The 17,792-nt window shown below is 43.0% G+C and overlaps 1 protein-coding gene across 2 annotated transcripts in view; it reads left to right on the forward strand.

The window, feature by feature from the left end:
- PINX1 (PIN2 (TERF1) interacting telomerase inhibitor 1) overlaps nucleotides 1–17,792 on the forward strand; it is an 80,303-nt gene that overhangs the window by 25,704 nt on the left and 36,807 nt on the right. The window lies entirely within an intron of this gene.

The raw sequence follows: 17,792 nt of genomic DNA on the forward strand, positions 1-17,792 counted from the left end.
ATGAGGGAGGGGGCGTCCCGACTTGAGGCCGCGCTGGATGCTTCATTCGCAGGAGGCTGTTCAGGGTCATCAGACAACCCAGCTTCTGGTCACAGCTCTGCTCCGCCCCTCCCTGATTCCTGTGGGATGTGGGTTAGGCCCTCTGCCTGGCTCACAAGGACTTCACCCCTGGCTTATCTCAGTCTTCCCCTCCGTCCATCGTCCTCAGTACCCTCAGGGATGCTCTCTGAGCCTCTGCTCTGCCCTAACAGCCCCACCTGGCCGCACCCTGCGCCTTGACCTCAGCCCCACGCCCCTCCCTGGGCCCCCAGCGACTGTCTTTCTGTCCCAGCTCTCCTGGTCGTGTATTCCCACTGCACCGGCTTTCCCGAATCCTTGCCTTCTTGGATTACTTGGTTCTCCCTGCTGCCAGCCTTCGTGGCCCCCCGCCCGCGTCCTCTCTCTCCAGCATCCTCTTTGAAATTGTACAGTTGAACAGATCGGGGAAGGAAATATTACTTATGGGCTTCTGGTAGAACTTTAAAAGAATTTATGTGGTAAGCACAGGAAAGCTTTTCGCTGTAGGAGATGAGAGGTTTCTCATCCTCTGATCGCCATCTGTTTGAGGGCTCGCTGGTGTTGGGTGCCATGAGGTTTTTCAACACTGCGCGGTACTCGACTTTTTGGTGGTGTAGTCGTTTATGATCTTGTTAAAGTGAGCCGTCCCCCTGTATTTGAGGAGTTCCAGAAACAGTTCCCTAGTACTAGCCCAGGGAAAATCTATTTTGGTACACTTGGTACGGAGAAGACCAACCTTGATATAATTCTGTGTTTTGTGCAAGAATGATATCCAGGCACATCTTAGTCTCTCATTCTGCTGATGCATTTAAGATCCTGCTTGGTGGAGAGGCTGTGTTCTATCAAGGTGCAGCTCCTGCTCTAGAGCAGCGCTTCTCCACCACGGTTGCACGAGAATGGGCTGAGGAGCTTTAAAAAAACTGCTCTTGTCAGGGTCCCACCCCAGATCAATGAAATCCAAAGTCTGGGTTAGGGTTTGGGCATCAGCATGTAAAAAAAAGAGAGAGCCCTTTTGTTTTTGTTTTTGTTTTTTTTAATTAAAAGAAAAGATATCCTACCCAGATGATTCAGGTGTTTATTCTACCGTGTAATGAGGAGTAAGGATTGAGAACCACTAGTAGAGGCCCTGACGGGTAACTCTGCAGGTGGAGCCTCTGGCTGGAGCGTCAGGACTATTGCCTAGAGCAGGGCTTCTCAATCCTCATGTGTACACAAATCCTCTGGGACTTTTGTTAAGCTGTGGGTTCTGTTTCACAAGGGCTGGGTGGGACCTGAGATTCTGCATTTCTGAGGAGCTCCCGGGCGATGCCGCTGCCGCTGGTCGCACTGCCGCATGTGCCACAGGGAGCGCGTGGGGCCTCTGCAGTGTTTTGTTTTGTTTTTTTAACATCTTTATTGGAGTATAATTGCCTTACAATGGTGTGTTAGTTTCTGCTATATAACAAAGTGAATCAGCTATATGTATACATATATCCCCATATCTCTTCCCTCTTGCGTCTCCCTCCCTCCCTCCCTATCCCACCCCTCTAGGTGGTCACAAAGCACCGAGCTGAGCTGATCTCCCTGTGCTATGCGGCTGCTTCCCACTAGCTATCTATTTTACGTTTGGTAGTGTATATATGTCCATGCCACTTTCTCACTTTGTCCCAGCTTACCCTTCCCCCTCCCTGTGTCCTCAAGTCCATTCTCTAGTAGGTCTGTGTCTTTATTCCCGTCCTGCCCCTAGGTTCTTCGTGACCTTTTTTTTTTAGATTCCATATATATGTGTTAGCATACAGTATTTGTTTTTTCTTTCTGACTTACTTCACTCTGTATGACAGACTCTAGGTCCATCCACCTCACTACAAATAACTCAGTTGCGTTTCTTTTATCTCTGCAGTATTTTACATTTGACATACACATGCATGTGTATATGTACTTAAATCTAATCACATTTTTTAGGCACCAAATAAAACGCCTGTCTGTAAAGCAGTCACTTTTAAGTTTGTCTTTTACACACATATAGATTTTCATATATTGAGTTTGCTTTTATCGAGGCATACCTGTACCTTCCTTGTTGCTAAGTAAACCATTGCTAAGAAACCTTACCATGATAATTACAACAGCCCTTCTAGCTGAGGGCTGGAGTCCTTTGATCAGATCTGTTTGAAAACACAACCTCTTTTGGCTCCTGTGTTCAGCTGGAAGGAATATTGCTTTGTTTTACTCCCTTGACCCCCATAGCAACATTGGCCTCAAGTTAATCTTTGGCATTGCCAAGGCCAAGGCGCTGCTGGAGGTCAGATTCTGGAGTCTCAGAAACCATGGTGGTATGAAATGTTAAAGCGGTAGTACCTCTCTGGGTGCTTTGGATAAGGTGCTGGTATTGATCCTGTCTTTGCATCTAGGTTTAAAGAACCTTGGGCGTTGTCCACATCAGGCTTGGGGAGCATCATACCTCTCACATTAAGCCCAGCCCGCTGATTTCTACAACCCCTGGCTGTTACGATAATAGAAATTACAGCTTTATTAAGCATCTGCGTGCCAGACACTGTACTAGACACTTATTTCTCTATTTAATCCTCATAACTATCTTATGAAGTAGGCATCATTATCGACCTTCTTGCAGAGAGGCTCAGAAAGGTTTGTTACCAAGCTCTGAAGTGGCACAGATAGGATTGAAATCCAGGTCCCTCTGACACCAAAGTCAGTGTTCTTTCCCCTATACCACACTACTACCAATGTTAATTAACTTTTGTTGTGTTTAAAAAACAAAAAAAATCTGCATTTTTAATGATCTAGTTATGATGTAGCAATTTTATTTGAGATTTTGCCAGAGACATAAATAGTTAATACTTTATCAGAACTTTGTGGAAAAATGATTCTCATTTTGCTGAAAATAATAGTTTAAGTTTCAAAACGTCACTACCTTGCCTTCAATCAGAGTTGAACTGTTAGGGGTTCGGAAGCATATTACCAAATGCCTGGGCCAGCTTTGGGAACATTTTACTTTGTCATTGGAGCTGTAGGCAGGCTGAATTAAGAACAAGCCAGCTTGAGTTCCTGGAGCATAGATACCATGTTACTTGTGTATTTTCTGGTCTCTCAAATGAACTGAATGATCTAAATACACACACACACACACACACACACACACACACACACACACACACCCACCCACCCACCCACCCCAAAACATTAGCAGCCTTAATTAATACCAGTCATGAGGTTTTTTTGGCTTTTTGTTTTTTAAAAACTTTTAATTTTGAAATAATTATAGATTCACAGGAAGTTGCAAAGATAGTACAGAGGGGTTGCATCTTATTAACTATCATACAAGATAAAAACTAGGAAACTGATGTTGGTGCGATCTGTGTGTAGTTCTGTGCCATGTCATCACGTTTGTGGATCCTGTAACCACTGTCGAATTCAGACACAGAACTGTTCCCTCACCACGAACATCTCCCTCACGCTGGCCCCACTTACAGCCACACTCCCTCCACCACAGTCCCTCCCCCCAGCAATCACTGCTGCCAATTGAATTGTCTGATCTGAAATAGAATATCACGTATAGGGATCATTGGATCTCTCACAGTCTGATGCTCAGTCCACTCATATCAGTAATGATCAATACCCAGGTTTTTAAGGGCTGATTGTAGTTTCAGTGACCTGCCTCCTGCACTTTTCCATGCTAGATTTTATGTCTTCTATCTCATGGGTCTTTCGAGAACGCCTTGTAGAATCAGGTCATTTGATGTCTCTAAAATCAATCCTGTTTGCCAGAAGTTGGTTTTCCAACATTGCATTTCACTCTGGAATAGTTTTTCACAGGCTTGACTGTTTTTCACTGCGGTAGAAGTTAAAGCCTTCCTGTCTCTTCAGGGACTACACTCTGACTATATTCATGGGAAGACGGTAACTCTGGGTTGGAGTACGCCTAAACTGGAGATGTATGCACTTCCTACGGAGACAAAGAGATGATTGAATATGTTGAATTGAAATTACTAGGGCCCCATGAGACCCGCAGCGGGTACTTGTGCTGGCCAGTGCCTGCTGGGAGTTAGAGGCACAAGTGTGTGTGTGTCTTTTCTCACTTGGTTGCAAGTTGAAGTTGGAGATACTGAAAAACAAATTCTGTTAGTTCCTATCTCGTTGAACTTCCTGATACTCCTTTTTTTTTTTCCCTTCTCTCATTTTTTCCCTCCCCCACCTTCCCAGTTTCCTTCCTCTATCCAGCTTGTTTCCTGATTCAGCCTTATCACTAGAGAAAATACTCCTAAACCATAGCGAGGACTGAGAGTGTGTTACCAGCACTTCTACTTTGTTTCTCTAAACAACACGCTTCTGGCATAGGCTTTGGGCCAAATAATTGTCATTTTCTTCACCCTTATAACCTGATTGAATTAGAAACCATGTATTTCTTATGTTCTCTCAGGATACCCAGCTAATGATCACTTGCCGTGCATTCCTCTGATAGCTTTTGCTTTTTGAACCAAAGCATGACTTCACTGTGGTTTGTGTCCCTTTCTCATTAATCATCACCAATCCCCTTTCCCATTTCTTGCTGATTGTCAAATCTGAAAACTAACTTCCAAGCAGACTCTTCTCTTTTGGGTGGTTGAATTCATGGGGTATTTTAGACCAGTCTTTCTTCTAGTTCTGTAGACTACCCTAAATAACTCAGAGGGAAGATCACTGGGGAAAGAAGTCTCTCTCTCTCTTTCTTTTTTTTTTTTTTTAATTTTTTACTTGAAACACCTTTGAAATGAAGGCTGTTTCTCACTAGTTCTGAATTTTCATGTTCATAACCCGTATTTGTGAACTGGGTTGAGTTTTGTAAATGGCTCACCAGATGTGGGCTCTTAACTTTGAATGTCCCCACTTCCTGCAGACCTCTCTCACTCTGCCTCCTGCCTCACCCAGATCTGCATCACCATTCAAAAGGTGAGCAGCTTTCCAGCCTAGTGCTTGCTTAAGGTAATCTTATGATGAAGAACCTTTTAGTCAGAGATAAATTTAAACTAAGCCCACAAACAAGCTAAATAATACATTTATATATACTACTATATAAATAGTACTAATAAATAACATTATTTTCAATAATGTAATTGTTATAATAATATAATGTATTTATTAACACTAATAAATGATATTAATACTGTATAAATAATACATTTATATAGTTTGTTTTTTGCCAGCAATGATGACGTCAGTAATTCTTGTCAGCATGTGTTTTTTTTTGTTTTTTTGTTTTTGGCTGCGCCGCATGGCATGCGGGATCTGATCGAACCCGTGTCCCCTGCAGTGGAAGCACGGAGTCTTAACCACTGGGAAGTCCCAAGTGTTTTGACCATTGATAACAGAATCAAGATTCAAAATAATCTCTCTAAGCTGGGACATTTGGCCAAAACTAAATAGATGAAATTTTGTGAAGATATGTAAAGTCTCATTTAATCCTTGGAAAGAATTAATCTGGTAGCAGTTGAATGAGAATTAACTTAGAGCCTGGGACATGTAACCTCACCACAAGTTTAACCTAAGCCAAAATATGCAGTGTGACAACTGTCCTGAATGCAGGCTTGGGCTGTTTTAGAAGCAGCTGAAAGCAGCAGGTGTTTGGGGTGTTTTCTGCACTGGTGACTGTATTTGAACTGTTCTGTTCAGGCCTGGGTCCCATATTTTATAAGAATGTGTTCAGAGCGTGGCATTAGGGATAGAGGTATCTGGAAAGCATGTTATACACAGGAACAATCAGATGAGCACTTAGGAAATTCTGCCTGGACTACAGAGAGATCCTGACTTCGAACTTTCAAACTTTTGAATGGTTTCAGTGGTCCCCTAGGAAAGGAACAGATTTGTTTGGTAAACTTCAGAGGAGGAACTAGTACTGATGGCTGAAATTCACAGAAAGATTTCTACTCAGAGAAGGGAAGCAGCATGGGCCGTCAGAGCTGGCCAGCTGGATAGGATGTACCTCGTGGTTAATTTCCTGGAGGGATTCCTGTAATAGGTGAGAGTCTGAACTACGTGCATGTGAGCTCTTCCAAGTCTAAGGTTCTTTGATTCTGGAGGAAAGAGAACACATGAAATACTCACATTTGAAATGGTACTTGACTTGAAGTTTTACATTTTCCTAGACTACAAAGGAAAGAACATTACTTGATTCCTCTTCCTTATTCTCATGTACTTGGGCAGTTTTGACTTTATCTACTTATGGTCTTTATCCAGGAGATGAATGTGAAAAGTGTTTGATGTGTTCAAATACGAAATTAAATAATAGTGAGGTGAAATAGCAAGTTGTCCTAGAGATTCAAGACTTAAAAGAGTTATTAGGAATGGTGAGTGTCAAGGTGAAGGTATCCTGTCAAGATAGTTGTTGTGGATATCCCTATTTTATCTGTAAACTTCATGTTCCTATTTATAAAATGAGAGTGTTGAATTGTATGTTCTTGTAGTAGATTCTGTTTTCCAAAGATGGCCTCAGTGATGCCTCGCATTCCACATGCTCTTCTAGATTGACCCCTGCCGGTTTCTCGTCAGAAGATGGGGCCCAGTGCCCTCCGCTTCCAGGTGGGCGGGCTTGTGACTTGCGTGTAGCGGTGGGGATCTGTGTGACCTCTGAGGCTTCGTCAGCTAAAATTCTTGCTCTTGAAGCCTTCAGCCTTCATGTAAGCAGCCCAGCTGCCATGAGCCCCCAGATTGTCAGAAAGCCCAGAGCCCAAAGTAGCCTGCGTGGAGAGACCGTGACACAGAGAATGACGCGGGTACCCAAGTCTACACAAAGAGCAAGAAGTGCCTGGCCAGCCACCTGCTATGCCAGCTCTAATCCCTTTTTGACAGTAGCCACGTTAGAGACCCCGGGCAGACCCAGCCAGCCAGGCTTTTCCTTGAATTCCTGGCCCAAAGAAATAGTGTGCTAATAAAATGGTTGTTCTTGTTTTAAGCCGTTCCTTTGGCGGGGGCAGGGCGTGGGGTTATCTAGATAACTGAAATGGCTCTTCTAGGACCCGTCATTCTACGGTTCTGTGATTATCCATTGATGGTAAGCCTGGTAGAATTATCTTAACCAAGAGACGGAGGAAATGATGTCATCTAATGAAATGTTCTCTTTTCTCTGGTTTCTTCTAAAGGGGGCTCATTAAGTGAAATATAGTATTGAGAATAGACACTTCAGAGTTTCATAAACCTGTATTTGAGCCCATGAGTACTTTGAAGACTGTGTGGTTTGGGGTAAGTTATTTAACCTCTCTGAGTCTCAGCTTCTTCCTTCGTAAAATGGGGATGATAACATATCCAGCAAGGATGAAATAACAAGCCATGTAGAGCTCTTAGCAGAGTCCCTCGCGAACGGTAAGTGCCCAGTGCATCTGAGCTGCCGCTGCTGAGCGCACTGTCGTCACTGGAATTAACACTCACACAGCTACGATGGTGATTAATAACTCCCACCGGACGTTTAGGAATGTGAACATTTTAATCCAGTGTACACAGTCACGTGCTGACTGACATTTAATATAAGTGTCCTGACTAAACCCACTCATTGCCAATGAGTCCTCCTTTAAATTTCTCTAGCAGAGAGGCTTTTGTTGTCATTTTGCCATTACAGCCATTAGAGAGGACTTCTTAGCACATCAATTCTGTTTTAATTAACATTTAAGATAGGTAATGACTGAGGTGGTAATCTTCCTTCTAATATGACGTCCTGTACAATTTGGGGGAGAGGTATAGGCATTTGTTTAGAGTGTAAAGAACTCATTGCTTTAAAAAAATGAAAGAAAACTGAAATGGAAGCTTTTTATTGTCATCGTTTATTGAGTATCCATGGAGATGAGATGATGGTAGTGAAGTTAACAAAATGTTCAAAATGGATTTCGTGCTGTCGCTAGTCCCAAAAGATTTATAGTGTTTTAGTACCTTTAGAGTCTGTTTTTTCATATAAGGATAATGGATCCCAAGGACGGAAAGACCCTTAGGATCATCTAGTTTATGCCCCTGTACCCAGCAGGGCTATTTCTGTTATCATCCTGGAAATCAGTCTGATTCCATTAGCACTAGAAAGGGAAAACATTTTTAATGTGAATTTCAGAGATTAAGTGAGATATAAAAAATGTTCCCATTTAAAGAGGGTGTGGACAGTACAGATTATCTAGAGAGGTCCTAGAAAATTTAACTTTTGCAGACATTCACCAGTAGAATCGAATGCCTAAGAGAATTGAGGGACAGTCTATTTAAGAGGTATCAGGACGCCATTATCCTATCCTTTCTTTTCACTGAAATCCATCTAAGCAACATAACATCCTTGGAGATATGAAAACTAAGACAAAATAGTAAATAGTTTACCAGGGATATTAAGTTTTGAACCAAGATGATTCTTTGTACCTAGTATGACCTTTACTTCTATTGATACTCTGGAAGTCAGACACAAAAGGTATTCTCTTACAGGTTATGTATAGTTCTGTTTTCTTCTCTTCCACAGAAAGTATAGTTTCTTGGTACTTATTAATGGAAAAGCAGGAAAAGCTTCAAAGTTATAAACATTTAACCATTCTGTAATTGTTTATTGAGTACCTAGTGTGTCCCAGTCATTACTCTAATTGCTGAAGCTACAGGACAATAGGACTCGGCTCCTTCTCAGAATTCATGGTCCTCTGCTGGAGGAGATGGCCATAAAAACACCTTGACCACGATGTAAAAAGTTATCTGTGAGAATCTAATACGTAGAATCTTTTCTACAGAGTATTTTTCCCAGAGCAGCTTGAATGATCTTTTGAAAATGGGATTGAGATCATGTCACTACTTTGTTCAGAACCCTCCCAAGTTTCCCTGTCACACTCAGAGTAAAAGGCCAGTCCTTACAGTGGCCTGAAGTCCCGCGTGACCACACCCACGCCTGCCCGGCTCTCACACGCGCTCTCACTGTCACTGCCATGCTCACCTCTGGTTCTCCCTGCCTGCTCTGCTCTTGTCACTCTGGCTTCCTTGCCGTTCCTCCAGTAGTTCAGGAGTGTTCCTGCCTTAAGTTTCTGTACTTGGCGGCTCCTCTGCGTGGAATGTTTGCCCCCTACCTCCTTCACGTTTTTGTGCAAATGTCATCTCACTTGGCCTTCCTTGATTTACCCTGTTTATAGCTGAAAACACAAACAATAACAACAAAAAACCCTGACACTCCTGTACCTTCTCCTTTGCTTTATTTTTCTCCATAGCAGGAATCCAAGATTCACAAAATAGTAACAGTGACGGCGGAGGTGGTAAATCCTCTTCAGGACAAATGAGACGTGTTTGTGATCTCATCTGACGCAGACTGCTAGTTTGTGATCAAGTGGAATTGCACAGCAAAGACTGGCTGCTTAGACCCGTCTTGCTGAGTGTGCTCAGTGGTGTACTAAGCATGGTTAAGATGTGCTTCCTGTCTGTCTCCTGCATATGTGAATACTCACATCTGTCCTCTGTAGGAGCTCATATTCCGCTGATATTTGAACGTCTGCTTCTCCGTGCTTTGGTGCCTGTCAGGGGCGTGGAGAAGGGTGAGAAACTTAGAGAACTTGGAGCACAGTGGGCAGCTGCCTGACTGTGGTGAGGTCGGTGTGTAAATAGTGCCTTCGATCAGGTTCCTCGCTAGCCTCGTCTAATGCAGAGTGCAGGCGAGATCGTTCCAAGTGAGGAAGAAGCATTGCAGAGCTAAGTTTTCTATTGAGCACAGCTTTTGATAAAAGCAAGAGGAGCTAGATATTGACTTTTTGGTGCCTGTTCTATCAGTGGTCTGTTAATCAACAGAGAATAAATTATTGCTCTTCAGAAACAGGAAAGGATCCCCCTTGGCTTGAACGCGTTTCCACCTTTCTTTTCTTTGTTTTTTTTCTCTTTATTGGTAGAGGATCTTTCCTGCAGCCATTTGCTCCTTGGGGGTTTTGTTAAGGACTGAAGGGAAACTGAAGGGAGCTCTTTTGATTTATCTTCTATCCTTTCCTTTTGGTCACTCCACAGGGTAAAATAGCCGAGTTGGCTTTAATGTGTCGCCATTAGAGACCAAACATTAGCTGGAATAAACCATCATGCCTCACAATGAAAAATGTCCCCTGATTGGCTAATTAATCAGTCAAAGGGGAATGACATGACTCTTGGCTTGAGGGACTCTGCTGGAGAGAAACAGGCTGTTGATAAATGGTTTTCCAACAAATTCATATATCAAGGAAACTTAGTCATTTTTTAACTATAGTTTGTGTGACTGCAATTTTTTCCAACTTTCCCTTTTCTGCTGCTCTTGCTGTTTAGGCTGCGATTTTTGTTGTTGTTGATAGAAAAATATAGGATTTTAGGTATGAGAAAATAAATGCTTTCTCCTTACTCATGTCTGTTAGTCTGATTGGTTTTGATTGTCTAGGTTTATCAGTAAGTGAAAGAAAATCAGATAGCTTTTTCCAAAATTATGGATTATAAATTTTCCTGGCTTACTTCAAAGTTAAGATCTTCAGATTTTAGTCTACACTGTCTAAATTTGAATCCTGGTTCCGTCAGTTGCTAGCGGTGAGACACTGGGCAGATTACTTAACCTCTCTGTGCTTTAATTTCCTCATCTTTAAAACGGGGATAATAATAGTATCACCTAATAGAATTGTGAAAATTAAGTGATATCATCTACAAAGCATTTGGAACAGTTCCAGCACAGAGTGATTACTCATTAAATATTTATTGTTATTTTTTAATCAAAGTAATATATGTACATAGATTTAAAAAATTAAGCTGCCCTAAACATCACGAAAAGCAGCATTCCTCATTCGTACCCCTCGCCTCCTTATCTCCTAAGCCTGCTTCCTACAGCACTTCATTTCTTACATGGTATCTTGTATGGTATTTATAGGGCGATTATCTTATGGTATTTATCTTCATATTTAAGGCACATATCTTGCATTGATTTTCTTGATGTGTTAGTCTAACATTACCTGGACTTTTATTTTGGTAGGTTAGGATTTAGGCCTTTTACCACTCAAAATACTGATGTATTATACTTATTAGTTATTTTAGTGTTTGGTGTTTATATTTTTATGACTATGTAAATATTGATCCCTGCTACGCCAGGTAGTGTACTGTAACTATATTTCCTTTTACAATTTTGTGCTGTTTTCTGGTGGGGAACGAAAGGTGTAACCATGTAATTTTCCCCGTACCCTCTACTAGCCACGTCATATAAAACTTTCTGCAGTGTCACACATGTCTGATAATCTGTCAGCTCAGTCTTTTCCCCAGGAGACCGCCCTCCTCGGACCCTTTCTGCCCGCTCACTCTGGACTGGTTGTTGGGTCTGCTCTGCGCTGTCTTCCTAGACATTCCCCTCCACTTTGCTCCTGTTACCTCCTCTGTCCTGCATCCTGTGTCTGTCTCCTCACTCATCTTCCAGCAGCTTTCTGGGAAGGCATGCAGTTCTGAAGATCTCTATCATAATGCCATGGCAGATTGTGTGGGTATACAATTCTGGACTGAAAATCATTTTCTTTCAGAATTTTGAAGGCATTGCTCTAGTGTCTTCTGATATCCGTTGGCGCTGTTCTTATTTCTATCCATGGCATATATCTGTTTTCTCTGTCTTGTCTTCAGGAGTTTTTAGGATCCTCTTATCCTGGGATTTATAAAATCTTGTGGAAATGTGAGTTGTTGGATATTTTTATTCACCAGACACACTTGATAGGCCTCCCAATGTGCAGTTTCATGTTCTATCAGTTCTAGAAAATTACCTTTTATTGATTCTTTGATAATTTTTTCCCCTTTGTTTTTTCTGGAATCATTAGTTGTGTGGTGGACATCTTGGATTATTCCTCAGATTTTTCTCATCTTTTGTCTCCTGTTTTTCTATATTTTTGTTCTACTTTTGGGGAGATTTTCTTAATTTTATCTTCCGACATTTCTATTAAAATTTTAAGTTTTGCGCTCATATTTTTAATTTCCCAGAGCTATTTTTCATCATCTGACTGTCCCTTTATTTTTAAATAGCATCTTGTTCTCGTTTCATGGATACAATATATTCCCTGGTCTCTGAATGCATTATGTTATGAGATTTACAGGTGGTTTTTCTTTTTCCCCCGAGCTCCTTTTCTCTTTTGGTTTTGGTTTGTTTCTTTCGTGCTGGAGCATCTCCCCACGGCCTGACGTTCCTTTGCCGTCTGCGCTGATTTCAGAGTCAGTCAGTGAGCAGATGCTGAGAGCTGCTCAGGCAGCACCGCTCAGCTGGTGAGTTGTGCTGTGGAGTGGTCACGGCGACTTGGCTTTTTCCTTGGGGAACCCCCAGATGTCAGAATTTTTGCAGGTCTTTTCTTCAGTGGATTCAGTTTCTCTAGAAAGGCACTCTTGCTTGGGGAACACGGGGTGGAGGTCATTGCGTATGTGCTCTGGCCTCCCTCTTCTTGGGCGGCCGTCTCACCCTGCCGTCCAGCTGCAACCTAGCAGAGCTTCTGTGTAGCAGAGCCTCTCAAGTTGAGTCTTACCAAAGATTAAACCTTTTGTCTCCTCACACATTTTTATTTTAGAGGGAAAAATCTCTATTCCCCATTCCGTAAGAGGATAGGGATATTCCGCTAATAGTTACTAAAGGAAAGAAGGTTAGAAACACTAAGATCCAAGCCTTTCACAACAAAAGGAAAATTTGTTCAGAATTTAACAACCTTTTTTTTCATCCATCAGTTCCAAATTGTAAACTGTTCTGTCTCAAAAGACTTAGGCAGGGGTGTTGTTTTCAAATCCTGACCCTAGTTTTATTCCAATTTTAATACAAAAAACAAAAGCTTACCCTATTTGCTATTCAGATTTACTTCCTTATATGAGGTGTCTGGAAATAATCTAAATTTTAAATTGTCCCGGGCCTCTCCTGTGGACTTCCTCTCCCTCCTCCTCTTTCTCCACTTCCTCACCCTCATCCTCATCCTCATCCTCATCCGAGTGTCTCCTACTCAAACCTTTAGAACATGAGCCTGATGAGACTGCAGAAGCCCCCGCTTTGAAGTGAAGGAGGTTGTGTATTTGTCGTTACCCTCCTTTCCTTAAGCTCTAATATTCGTTCTTCCTGTGAATTTAAGTGCAAGTCATTCGCTGCATGCCTCAGTTGTCTACAGTGTGTCATGGAAGCATGCAGTTCCTAATTCAGCCCATAGAAATGTGTGAGTGGATTGCAGAAAGTACTCTGAGCCTCCAGAAGTGCACTGTTGTTGCTACGAGCCCGGCGTGGAAGCCATTTGGGCTGATTCCTGTAGGCAGCAGGAAGCCATGGGTCACGTGTCTGCCCCTGGCTCCCATTTTCCTCTCCCACAGAAAGAATGCAAGGTGTTCTACCAGGAGAGATGGGCCTCACCTGCTGCAGGTGTGCCTTTCTTAGAATTACATTTGCTTTATTGGGAAAGATGAGTAGAAACTAGTGTGACGTTGAAGTGGAAAGAGTCATGAACTGAGTGACAGGAGTATCTCCTCTGTAGTCTTAGATCTCTCTTGGCAGTCACACTTGCGACTCCGAGCCAAGCCTTTAACTTCTCTGGTCCTGAGTTTTAGATTGAGGCATCAGCGGGGTCACTCCAGGTGAGAATGACCATGAGTGAATGAAACACATACCCGAAGTTGCAGGGAAAAACGTAAGAGCGCGAAGCATCTTTTTCATCATTGTGTATCTTATTTACCCTGCATAGTTGAATAGTGGACTTGAGTATGATATTTGATTTCTTTCTTTCCTTTTACCTTCATATCCCTTCAGACCATCACCAACTCCTGTTGATTTTGTATGTTGAACATACCTACCGCATTCATCCTGCTTTTCCATGTTTGCTGATGTCCTGATCGTTATTACCCCTGAATTTCTCTCGGAACTGGTCTCCCTGACCCCAACTTTTCCTTTTTTCAGCGTGTCCTATTATCATCAGTTTCCTCAGAATCTCTCTCGTAGTGTTACTGTCCTGCTCAGTCATCACCAACATCTCACACACACACACACACACACACACACACACACACACACACACGCCCTTAAACACCCGTGCCCCAGACCCTCCACCATGTCGCCCTGCTCTGCCTTCCCAGTGCTAACGCCTGTTGCCCTGCGCTGCAGATCTCCCCCAGGACGGTCCCAGCCAGCCCCAGCAGCCTTTGTCCTACATCTTTGCTTCCCCACATCACTGCCTCTTCTTCCATTGCCCTCGCCTGGTCCACTCTGCCTTCCGAGTCCTTCCAGCGCGGTTCAAGTCCTGCTTCCCACCACTGAGGAAGGACGAGGAGGCACACGTAGTTGTTCTGCTGAGCAACCACTGCAATTAAGGTCCTGGCTCGTTGACGGCTTCAGCAGATTTTTACTAAATGCCTCTGTGCCAGGCACTGTTCTTGGCTCTAGGGATGCAGCAGTAACAAAGCAGACAGGAGTCCCTGCCCCCGGGGGGCCTGCGTCATAGTTATACCTTCATGAAGGGGTTCCTCTCCGCAGCCTCTTGCTTCACCCACCTCTGCACTCGTCTGAATTTGCTCTCCATGTGTGCTGCCTCAGTGTGCTACCTCTTCATTACCCTTCTAACAGTGTCTGTCTGACCCTTCTACCCATTAGATAGCGGCCGTGACTTGTGTCCATTCACAGGCCCTGGCCCAGTGTCTTTAATAGTTGCTCACTAAGAAACTAGGTAACTGTGAGTTAGATAGATTGAACTTTTTTTTAATACTCATGGGAATCCAAATGTATTGTTTTAATTGCAAGTTAATTTTCCTGCTTCTTAATTGAAAAGTACATATAAGCATTGTTAAGTTTCTGGTTACTGCTTTAAAATTACATTAGCAAAGAACCAAGGGATGATGTAATGATGTGGCAGAACCTTGTTAACTGTTGATAGGAATATAGAGAGTTCACCAATTTTGTATAGATCTGAAGGTTTTCATAATACAAAATTTGTTGAGGAACCTACTAATTATAATATTCTTTAACATTTATTTAGCTCTGCTCAAAGAATGGTTCAGTTATTTCATGTGATACCTTCAGAATGTCATGGTCATTCTTCAAGTACAAAGTTGTTAGTTCCTAGTTTTTGTCATAATGTGTCCTAGTTTGCTCCTCCCTTAAATCCTTTCAATAAGTCTTCTTGTCATCTATGTTAATATTAATAGAAATCAAGGATGGAAGCTGGAGGTGAGAGGGAATAAAGGTGGATGAAAGATGCCTGCCACAAGAGAATAGATATTTTGATTCTTTTGTAGAATGTAATTCCCCTGTTCTGTGAGCACTTCCTCCCCCCCATACCTAGAGGTCTGCCATGTTCCTTACTTACGGTTCATCTTCTTGATTGTGTGGGACAGAGTTGAGGCGTGGAAACAGTAGAGTCCTTGGTTCCTCCTGGGCCCACTGTCCTCTGTCTACTCGTGCCTGCTTGGGAAATCTAGATCTGGGAGTAGCAAGCAGGAAGGAAGATTTAGGAATATAGGGTAACTCATAGGTTTTTGTCATCATTTGGGTTCTGGCAAAGGGACTGCAGTCCCAGAATGGGAGCAAGTTCAAAAAATGGTGGTTTTATCATCGGACTTAGGAGTGGAATGCAAAGCTCTTCCAAGCCTGGAATATCCAAATTAGATTGGTGTTCCACGAGTGAAAGTTGTTTTCATAGTGAAGTTTACCCTTGTACGTGGAGCGAGAAGTTGTGAGGGAATTGTCTTTGGTGCATGAGGAACACGCTGCGTGAAGTCTCAGAGGTTTGTTTCACCAGCCCAGGTGACCCAGGCATTGTCAACTCCCTGAGCTTATTCCTGAAGTTGTTCCGTGTGCTCCTGGGGAGGGAGTTCCTTGGACCGTATGTGATGGGATTTATGACTTGTATGTCCTTTACTTCCCTCTCACGCTGGAGGGACAGTGCTATAAGTTAGCTACGTTTCAGTGGCTCCCTTACATGATACGATGTTTTCTTTACCACTTTCAGTCTGTGACCAGCAGAGTCTCTCATGGGGCAATGATGAAATCCATGGTCAATGATAGAAGTGCTTTTGTTTGGCTAGTAGTTAGGATTCTTGAGACACTGATCACAAGCTCAAAGCATCCAGGATTGGGTTGGAATGATAACAGTTGTTCTATTTATTAGAAGGGGCTTGGCACAGTTCAGTGAGTATTGATTGTTTTAAAAGCCGGAAATCTTAGGTGCAAGTCCCAGTTCTGTCACTTAACCCTCAGTGCGACTTTGAGCAAGTTGTAGGGTTTTAGAACTGAAAGGGACCGTCTAGGTCCTCCCTTGACTTGAGGGCCATAGAGGTTGAGCGCAACCACAGGCGGGGTGAAAGGGTTCCGTTCTTCCCTTCTGGCTGTGAAGAGGACCCACACTGCTGTCTGGCCACTCACCTGCTCTGCGTTTCTGCTTCCTCACCTCGACAGTATGGATGAAATAGTGTGTGTATGAACGCATTTTTGAGACTCATTAAGACGTAAAGCAAATGTAAAGAGTGTCATTATCTTTGAAATGGTAGGAAGTAAGTACAGGCAAATAACCTGGATCGTATTTATTTTCTCCTACTTTAGTATATGAGAAATTGAGTTTGAGGTGCAGTTTTGTAAGTCTTCAGTGGAAATCCATCCCGTTTCTTTATTTATCCCCACCTTCTCTCTCTGCAGGGTGAGGCAGGATTAATCTGTGATATTAGGAAGAATTCGCCTAAGTTTTTATATGTTCTAGCATTCCATTTTTAGTAGCAGTATACATACATGGAACGTATTTGTCTCTGTCTTGCTGAGCTCGTGATAATAAAATGTAGAGCTGAAAAGACCTATGACAAGGATCCAGCAAGGTGGCGACTACCTAAACTTAGGGTCTGCTGTGCAGAAAGGAGAGTGGGGTGGATTTATTGTCCTGCTAAGCGAGCGCCTCAGTAAGTGCTGTGACGGGAGGCCGTGGGGAGGCGAGGCGAGAGAGTGGTGTAACCTTAGGAATTTGTACTTTATTCTCAACCAGCTCGTGTAGATAAACTCCATTCTATTGTTTTAGTTAACCGTGACTAAGAGAAACCCAATTTACTCATAACAGCACTCGCAGTAAAAGAACCACAAAATAATTATTGTTGACATTGTGTAGAACCCTGTGGTGACATCCAAATGCATCAAGGTAGTTTAGCAACAGGGTCACCCTTAAATTGGCTGGTTCGTTCACACGTTTGCAGTGTCAAAGCAGTCATGAAACCCCAAGGCTCGTACCAAATAACAGATTCTTCCTAGGTAGTGTCCCTGTACCCAAGGTCTCACTTTGTGGAAGTGACCAGTGTAGATAGAAAAATGTAATTTAAACTAAAACTAAGAAGAACAAAAGTCTTAAAGAACAGAAGTAACGAATGGTAAACGGTGTAGGATAGTGGGCAGAGTGCAGGCTTGCTGCAGACCTGGGTCTCAGTCTTGACTCGGCCCTGTGAGTTCTACCACCTTAGACAGGAATTTTACTAGCTTTCCAGGAGTCAGGTAGTGACAAATAGCCCAGCAAAGTTTTCCTAGACCCTAGTTGGGAGCAAGTTCCCTGTTCAGCTTTGTTGGAGGTCACCCTAACTTGGAAAAAACCTGCTTTTCCCGATAAAATTTCTAAGATCCGTGTTCCAGTCCGTAGGCCTTAAACATTGTACTCTGACCCCCTGTCCGCTGACTTCTTATCTCGTGGACCCTGGCTGCTTGCTCAGATGCCAGGCCCCTTCACTCAGACGCATGCAGAGACGCGTGTTTTGTCCACTGCACCCAAACTGAGAGTGGCAGTGGGTGATATTAGACAGCTGTGGGCTTGTTTTGCCCA

The sequence above is a fragment of the Balaenoptera acutorostrata genome, chromosome 6, assembly GCF_949987535.1.
Source record: "Balaenoptera acutorostrata chromosome 6, mBalAcu1.1, whole genome shotgun sequence".
Lineage (NCBI taxonomy): Eukaryota > Metazoa > Chordata > Mammalia > Artiodactyla > Balaenopteridae > Balaenoptera > Balaenoptera acutorostrata.